The sequence below is a fragment of the Petaurus breviceps genome, unplaced genomic scaffold (assembly GCF_028583685.1).
Source record: "Petaurus breviceps papuanus isolate PSGF00001 unplaced genomic scaffold, PetGlider_PUasm1.0 90977, whole genome shotgun sequence".
Lineage (NCBI taxonomy): Eukaryota > Metazoa > Chordata > Mammalia > Diprotodontia > Petauridae > Petaurus > Petaurus breviceps.
The window spans coordinates 3,932,034-3,941,885 of record NW_027187391.1 but is presented as its reverse complement, the minus strand read 5'-3'; positions in this window follow the sequence as shown (position 1 = coordinate 3,941,885).

Here is a 9,852-nt window from a genome sequence, read left to right as displayed (position 1 = left end):
AGAGCCTTTTTTCATATGCTTGTAGACATTTTTAATTTCTTCCTCTGAAAACTGCCTGTTTATATCCTTTGACCATTTATCAGTTGAGGAATGGCATGTATCCATATAAATTTGACTCATTTCTCTGTATATTTTGGAAATGAGGCCTTTATCAGAGACACTGGTTGTAAAAATTCTTTCCCAATTTTCTACTTCCCTCCTAATCATGGTTAGATTGGACTTATTTGTACAAAAACTTTTCACTTTCATGTAATCAAAGTTATCCATTTTGCATTTCATAATGCTCTCTATATCTTGTTTGGACATAAGTTCTTCCCTACTCTATAAATCTGACAGGTAAACTATTCCTTGCTCTTCCAGAGGGCTTACAGAATGAGCCTTTATATTTAGATTGTGCACCCATTTAGACTTTATTTTGGTATATGGTATAAGATATTGGTCTATGTCCAGTTTCTGCTATACTATTTTCCAGTTTTTCCAACAGTTTTTGCCAAGTAGTGAGTTCTTATCCCAGAAGCTGGAGTCTTCAGGTTTGTCAAACAGTAGATTACTGTAGTCATTTACTGCTGTCTCATGTACCTAATCTATTCCACTGATGCACTACTCTATTCTATTCCTCAGTCAGTACCAAGTAGTTTTGATGATTGCTGATATATATATATATATATATATAACACAGTTTAAAATCTGGTATGGCTAGGCCACCTTCCCTAGCATTTCTTTTCATTAATTCCCTTGATATTCTGAGCACACATATTCTTAGATACCATGTTGTAAGAAGTGAAAAGTTACAGATCTTCAAGAGCTAATTCTGAAAAGAATAGCACAAATATATAAAAGTTGAGATAGTGCTGTCTTCTTCCTCAGGGGCAGAGCCCAACTTTAAAATAAAGTTGAAAATCAAGAAATAGGCTGGAAAGATGAACAAATAACCAAAAGAGAACCTGACAATGGAAAGTTAATATGGCAAAGAAGATCAAGATACAAACTCAAAAGAAGACAATATCAAAACATCTATAGGCAAACCCTCAAAAGAAAAAAAAAATTGAATTGGTTCCAAGTATGAAAAATTTGTGGACTACCTCAAAAAGAATTTTCAAATACAAAAAAGAAAGGTAGAGAAAAAATTGGAAAAGATGAAAAAAATAGTGAACAGATAAAGGAACCTCAAGAAAGAGTGAGCAGGTAAAGGAAACTGACACAGAGGGACAAAACACTGAAAAAAATAACACTAGAAAGAAAAATAGGCTAAATAGTAGAGTTAGAAAAAAAGATCACTAAATAGAATTCCTTTAAAAAAACAGAATTGAAACAATGGAAAAAGAAGTGCAAAATCTCTCTGAATAAAATCATTCCTTAAAGATTAGAATTGGACAACTGGAAGCTGGCTACATGAGACATCTAGAAACAATAAAAAAAAAATCAAAAGAATGAAAAAAGAGAAGAAAATATGAAATATTTCATTGGAAAAATCAACTGACCTGGTAAATTGTCTGAATAGATATAACTTAAAAATTGTCGAACTATCTGAAAGTCATAAGAACAATTATAATAATGGTAAAGAGCTTACACACGATGTTATAAGTAATTAGCATGGGAAATTGACCTGATATCATAGAACTGGAAAATAAAACAGACATTGATAGAATAATCAATTGGGAAATGACTGAACAAGAAGTGTTCAGTTTGAACACACATTGATTGTGATAGAGTGCTAGAAGAAATGCTGAGCTTAATGCTTTCAGACAAACTTGTAATGACTTACATGGACAGAGGCAAAGTGAACAGAAAGAATAATCTGCACAATAACAGAAATAATGTATGATGATCTACTTTAAATGACTTAGTAATTTTCAGCAATGCAGTGATCTCAGACAATCTTGCAGGATTTATGATGAAGGAATTGATGACATAAGAATGCAGAATTAAGTATGCATGTTTCCCCTTTTTTTCCTTTATTTTTATTAGGTCTTTTTCTTTAATCTGTATTTTCTTTCCCAACATGGCAAACATGGAAATACGTTTCAGTATGACTGCACAAGGATAACCTATATCAAATTGCTTGCTTTCCCAATTAGGGTGGAGGGAAGTGAAAGAAAGAGAGAATTTGGAAATATTTTCTCATTTTTAATTTTTTGGAAATATTTATTTATGTATTTTTAATTCCCCGATTGAATATAAAAACACACTAACTTTTTTACATATTTACTTATATATATATATATATATATATATATATATATATGTATGTATATATTCATGCAAAACATACCCATACTAGTCATGCTAGGAAACAAAAGAGACACAAAGATCAAGAAAAATAAAGTAAAAAAAAAAGTATTCTTAAGTTTGTATTCAGACATCAGTTTTTGGTTTTTTTTCCTCCCCTCTGGGGCTGTCAAGCATTTTTCATCGTAAGTTCTTCAGTTGTTTTAGATCCTTGAATTACTAAGTATAGCCAAGTCATTCACAGTTGATCATCTTACAATAATGCTGTTACTTTGTAACATAGCATATTTCACTTTGTATCATCTTATGTAAGTGTAATGCCATGCACAGTAGCTTTCGAAAAGAATCTTTCCAGATTTTTCTGAGACCATCCTGTTCATTATTTTTATAATACGATGGTATTCAATCATATCACATACCATTGTAGAGCTAAGCATGAGGAGCTTTCTAGAGTACTGCTTCTGTGAGCAGCTTTCAAGGTTCTGATTACACAGTATTGTAAACTCTCTATTTATTCAGTAACAAATTAAGGTGAAAAATTCACAGAAATTAAAATTCAGCATTTACAATGTAATGGCTTAACAACTTATCACTAAAATGGACCCATAGTTTTCACCTGATCAATTCACTTTGTGACTGTGAATTCAACTCAGACCCATCAAGAAGGTCTGAGAACTTAAGACAAATCATCAGTATAATCCCAGGACCTAATAAATCATCAGCAAGTCCCTCCTCCAGAATTTCTATCAACATACAACAATGAAATCCTTTTTCAGGGCTTCTGAACAAGCATCAAGGTCCAAGGGCTTCTGTAATAATAGCAACATCCTCTCTAACAGTGGACACATCTGACAAAGTAACATCAAAACAGACAGACAAAGTACTGACACCACAGCCATGCCTCCTCCCTATTCTCCTCTCTTCTTATTTCCCTATTCTCAGTTCTCAGTTCAGTTTTCAATTCTCTTCTCTCTCTCCAACAGTAGCAGTCCAGCCTCAAGAACCTTACTTACTTCAAGCAGTTCTGGGCTCGCTAGCTTGGACTTTTCTTTATATAAGGTATTAGCTTCTCCCTGACCTGCCCCTTCCTTTTATGTCAGTAACTTCATCCCACTGTGGGATTCACAAGTTCTTCATCTTAATACTTAACACAATCATGAACTTGGACTAAGTGCTAAGTACCTGTTAGCTTGCCAATACAAAGGAATCTTCAAATTTCATTATTATTACAACCATAAGTTGTCCAACCATTCTCCAATTGAGGGGCATACCCTCAATTTCTAATTTTTTTTGGCTCCCAGAATGAGCTGCTATGAATAATTTTGTACATGTAGGTCCTGTTCTTATTTTTTTAAATCTTTTCTAGGATACAGATCTAGTAATAGTAGTATTGCTAAGTCAAAGGGTGTGCATGGATTTTAGCCCTTTGACAATAGTTCCAAATTGTCCAATAGGACAGTTGAATAAGTTCATGCCTCCATCAGCAATGTAATAATGTCTAATTTTTCCCACATCTCCTCCAACATTTGTCACTGACCTTTTCTGTCTTTTTGGCTAATTTAATAAGTATGAGATATGACCTCAAAATTGTTTTAATTTGCATTTATCCAATTAATTGTGAGTTAGAGTATTTTTTCTTCTTCTGCCTATACATAGCTTTTTAATTTACCCCAGTGTACTTCTTCTCTTCCCTTTCTCACAATACATTACTCTCTCATCATTTAATTTAATTTTTTTTTAACATATCATCTCTTCCAACTCCAAAAGACACATGAAGGAAAGGGATATCCACATCCAGAGAAAGAACTATAGAATTTGAATGCACATTTAATCAAACTGCTTGTTCTCTCTATTTTGTGTTTTGTTTTGTTCCTTCTTTCTTGTTCTTTGCATTGGTTATAATTCTTCTTTACAACTTGACTAATGTTTAATGTGAAGATATTTTTAGAGTCTATATCAGATTACATGCCACCTTTGGGGGAAACAGAGGAGGAGGGGCAGAGGGAAAAATTAATAAAGTTAAATAAATATAAAAATAAATAAAGTTAATAAATATATTTTTAAAGATATCTGTTCATATTCAGTTCATACTTGTATCCTCTGTATTCGTACACTTCTTCTAACTACCCTAATAATGAGAAAATTCTTATGAGTTACAAATATCATCTTCCCATGTAGTAATGTAGTCAGTTTAAATTTATTAAGTCCCTAATGATTACCCTTTCCTCTTTACCTTTTAATGCTTCTCTTCAGTCTTATATTTCAAAGTCAAATTTTCTATGCAGTTCTGGTCTTTTCATAAGGAATGCTTGAAATTCCTCTATCTCATTGAATACCCATTTTCTTCCCCTAGAAGATTATACTCAATTTTGCTGGATATGTGATTCTTGATTCTAATCCTAGGTTCTTTATCCTCCAGAATATCATATTCCAAGCCATCTGATCCTTTAATGTTTTAGAAGCTGCTAAATCTTTAATCATTCTGATTGTGTGTCCACAATACTTGAATTGTTTCTTTATGGATGATTGAAATATTTTCCCTTTTGATGAGGAAACTCTGGAATTGGACTATAATATTCCTTGGATTTTTCATTTTGGAATATCTTTCAGGAGGTAATTGATGGATTTTTTTTTTTTACATTTCCACTTTACCCTCTCATTGCTAGAATATCAGGGGAATTTCCCTTGAAAATTTCTTGAGGGGCAGCCAGGTGGTGCAGTGAGTAAGAGTTCTGGCCTGGGCATCGGCAGACCTGAGATCAGTTCTGGCCTCAGATACTTGGCACCCACACAAAATAACTAGCCATGTAACTGTGAGCAATTTACTTAACCCCAATTGCTTAAAACATATTCTTGACAGACAATGTCTAAGTTCTTTATTTTGATCACAATTTTCAGGTAGTCCAATAATTTTTAAATTTTCTCTCCTGAATCTGTTTTTCAGGTTAGTTGTTTTTACAATGAGATACTTTGCAATTTCTTCCATTTTTTTTGGTTCATTCTTTTGGTTTTGTTTTGTTGCATCTTTATTTCTAATGAAGGTATTAGCTTCTACTTGCTCTATTCTAATTTTTAAGGAATTATTTTCTTTAGTTGGACTTTAGGACTACTTTTCCATTTGGGTAATTTTACATTTTAAGGCATTCTTCTCCTGATTGTTTTTTGGACCTCTTTTTACCATTTGGCCTAGTCTGTTTTTTAAGGTGTTGTTTTCTTCGGTATTTTTTTGTTTCTAAACTATTTACTTGTTTTCATGATTTTCTTGTATCACTCTCATTTCTCTCTCCAATTTTTCCTCTACTGCTATTACTTGATTTTCAAAATACTTTTTTGAGCTCCTCCATGGCCTGAGAAAAATTCATAATTTTCTTCAAGGATTTGGATGTAGTAGCTTTAACTTTGTTTTCTTCTTCTGAGTGTGTTTTGATCTTCCTTGTTACCATAATAACTTTTTATAATTTTTCTTCTCTTGTTTGCTCATTTCCCCCAAATTCTTACTTAACTTTTAACTGTTTGTTAAAGTACAGCTTTGCTTCCAGGGTAGAGAGCAGATTGTCCCAAACCTCAGGGGTTCTCTGTAACTTTCCAGATAAACTTTTTAGAGACCTGTAAGTTTTCAGTTCTTCCAAGGTGGTATGATCTAAGGAGAGGTATGCTGTGGGCTGCTCAGTGTCCAGCACTTAGCATGATTCAGAGATGTGAATAAGAAATGACAAGGCCATGTGGGTAGTTCAAGGAAGAATGATGAACTCTTTTTATTGATTCTCAGGACAAGGTTTTTATAGAGCAATGAGAAAAAGGAAGGGATCTCAGGTATTCTAATCATTATCTTAGTCTGTCATATCCTGGAAGTAGCATGGCAGTAAGGCCTTTTGTTCTCTAGGTGCCAGAAAGTCTTAGGAAAAGTCAGTTAACTCCTCTCATATGCAGTCACATTACAAAGGATGCTCTTGAGAGCTGGCTTCAAGGCCTGAAACCAAAGCAACATCATCAAGTACATCTACATAGGAACTGACCACCTAAGAATTCAAATATTTTGGTTTTGAACAACTTAAGTCTTGGGGCAGAGCCTGTTGGTCTCAGAACTCAAACAACATCCTTATAAGTGTAACCCATATCAAAAGAACTCAGGAGCTAACTTGACAAAAAGTCACTTCTCAAAGAGGTCATTGATATTCAGGTCCACTGACATCAAGGTAATTATCTGAAGTCCTGGCTCAGACATCTTTGGATCCCAACAGAGGTGTTTGTTACTTTCCTGGTCTGTGCTCTGATCTGTGAGAGACCACATACCCTCTTTTCTTCCATTGAATTATGAGGAGGATCCCCCCTCCACTGTGGCTACAAACTCTTGTGTGCTAAATGCTTTCCCTCATCCTGGGTCTGTCACTGAGAACTGTGACCAAGACCTGAGTAGAGGCAAAGCAATAGAGTCCTGCCTCAGTGCTAGCAAAAAGAGCTCTGTAATCTCCTTCTGATCAGTGGTTAGATTTCCTTAGCATCTGTGGATTGAAAGCTCCAGAAGCAGCTGCTGCCAATGCTGATTCAGTCACTCCCAAGGCCTGCTTCTGCTTTCCTGGTCTGGGGCTGTACTGGAGTGGCATGCAATGGACTGTATGATACTCTCATTCAGGTGCAACACCCCCTTAACTGCTGAACTTCTAAGTTGTCTTTGACTTTTTTGGCCTGAGAGCTCTAGAAACTACCACTGCTGCCAGACATGCAGTTGCCCCAATGCCTGGTTCAAGTTGGTTGGGTCCTTGTCTGTGCCAGTACAGCCTGTGCTAGACTGCACTCTTCTCTCTCCCAGGGGGAACAAAATTTTCCTGTCCAAGTTGCCTTGGGCTGGAAGTTTCTTCCTCTCCATCTTTTTGTTGGTGCTGTCACTCTAGAATTTGTTGAGTCATTTTTAAAGGTATTTGGATGCATTTGCGGGGAGATCACAGGAGAGTCCCTGCCTTTTCTCCACCATCTTTGGTCCATCTCCTTGAAATATTTTAAAATGAATGTTTAAAATTATTTCACATGAAGTTGAAAAAATCAAATATTTTAAAAAGAATTTGTTAGTTTACTGAAGTTCTGAGGACTTTCACTGTTTTTGTGTGACCAAGTATATCATACTGACATGTTAGCCACTAATAGACTAGTGAATTATGGAACAAATCTTTACCATAGCTTACTAGTAAGTGACCTAAATCACTGCGTGACTTTATCACTGAGTTAAGTCTGTTCATCTTGAAAACACGACTTTTAACAATTTTTTTATGCATTCAAATCAATTTACCAGTATTTTGAGTTCAAGTGTAATATCATTTTTGTCCACAAAGAAAAAAAAAAACAGATTGACACTCTGCTGAAAGTAGCATTGAAAGTAATGATCCAGCAGTAACCTTTACCAGTTCATTTTGACCAAAGCAAAATGTTGTCAATAATTATTCAGTTAGATTTTATATGTATAATAGGGTTGGGAGGTCATTCATATGCAGCAATCACCCCTGAGCTTGCTTGTTCTCTGACTCATTCCCAACTTCACTCTCATAACCTCAAATTCTTTTTTGTAGCTCATTGAAATCTTCTTTACTATAATTCATTCTAAAAGATAAAGATTTAATTGTATTAATCTATTTGTCTAGTAACATGTACTTTTGCACAAACACTGCTAATTATAACACAAGGCAATACTTCTCTTTTAAACTAAACATAAAATCAAGGGTTTCAGAGCAGGATAGGACTTTTGAGATTGTCTAGTTGAACACCATCATTTCACTTTACAATTCAGAGATTTGAAATGGTAAAGTGATTTGAGCAAAACTGTCTTTCCTTCCTTCCTTCCTTCCTTCCTTCCTTCCTTCCTTCCTTCCTTCCTTCCTTCCTTCCTTCCTTCCTTCCTTCCTTCCTTCCTTCCTTCCTTCTTTCCTTCCTTCCTTCCTTCTTTCCTTCCTTCCCTCCTTCCCCCTTACTTGCCTCTTTTCTTCTCTCACTTCATTCCTTTCTCTCTCTCTCCTTTCCTTTATCCATTCCTTCTTTCTTTCCTTCCTCTTCCCTTCCTTCTTCCCTCCTTTTCTTTTTTCTTTCCCTCCCTTCCTTTTTCATTCCCTTTCTTTCTCCCTCACTTCCTTCTTTTTAAAGTAATATTTTATTTTTTTCTTACATGTCAAGACAATTTGTACTATTCATTTTTATAAGATTTTGAGTTCTGAATTTTTCACCCTCCCTCCCTGTCTTCCTTTCCTTTTTTTCTTTTCACAGTTTTAAAGAAGAAATAGAAGAAAGGAAAAAAAAACACAACAAAGACTAAAGTAAGAGAAAAATATGCTCAAAATGCATTCAGAGTTCATCAGTTTTTATCTGGATGTGAATAGTATTTCCCTTCATGAGCCTTTTGTATTTTTCTTGCTGAGAAGAGATGAGTAATTCATAGTTGATTATCATAAAATGTATGCTGATACTGTGTTTTCGATGATTTCCTGGTTCTGCTCAATTCACTTTGCATCAGTTTGTTCAAGTCTTTTCAGTTTTTTTAAATCTCTCTGTTCATCATTTCTGATTATATGGAAGTATACCATTACCTTCATATACCACAGCTTGTTTAACCATTCCCTAACTGATGGATAACCCCTCAATTTCAAGTATTTTATCACCATGAAAAGGACTGCTATAAATATTTTTATACATGTAGATACTCCACCCCCCCCCTTTTTTTGCTTTTTCTTTTGGAGGGCAAATGGGGTTAAGTGACTTGCCCAAAATCACAGGGCTAATAATTGTGTCAAGTGTCTGAGCCCAGATTTGAACTTAAGTCCTCCTGATTCCAGGGCTGGTGCTCTATTCACTGAGCCACCTAGCCGCCCCTACTTTGCCCTTTTTTATGATCTCTTTGGGATATAGACGAACTAGTGCTACTGGTGAATCAAAGGATATTTAGTTTGTTTGTCCTTTGAGCATATTTTCTAATTGCTCTCCAAAATGCTTGGATCAATTCACACCTCCACTAACAGTGCATTAGTGTCCTAATTTCCCCACATCCTCTCCCACATTTATAATTGTCCTTTAATGTATTTCCTTTAAAATATTGAGTGCTATGAGTTGGTATCTCAGAGTTGCTTTAGTTTTCATTTCTCCATGATTTAGAGCCCCTTTTCATATGGCTATAGATAGCTTTGATTTCTTCATCTGAAAACTGCCCATTCATATTTTTTGATTAATTGGGGAATGACTTGTATTATAAATTTGACCCAATTGTCTTTATATTTGAGAAGTAAGGCCTTTAGCAGAAAGACTTGCTATAAAGATAGATTCCCAGTTTTCTGCTTTCCTTCTAATTTTGGTTGCATTGGTTTTGCTTGTACAAAAGTTTTTTTTTTTTAACTTAATATAATCATTTTACATTATATAATGCTGTCTATCTCTTGTTTGGTCATGAATTCTTCCCCTCCCTTTATATTTGGCAGGTATGGGTCCTTGATTTTTCTAATTAGCTTATGGTATTACCCTTTATGTCTAAATCATATACCCATTTTTACCTTCCCTTGGTATGCAGTGTGAGAAGATGGTCCATACATGCTGTGTGTCCTATTATTTTCAAGTTTTCCCAGAAGTTTTTGTAAAATAGTGAGTTCTTAC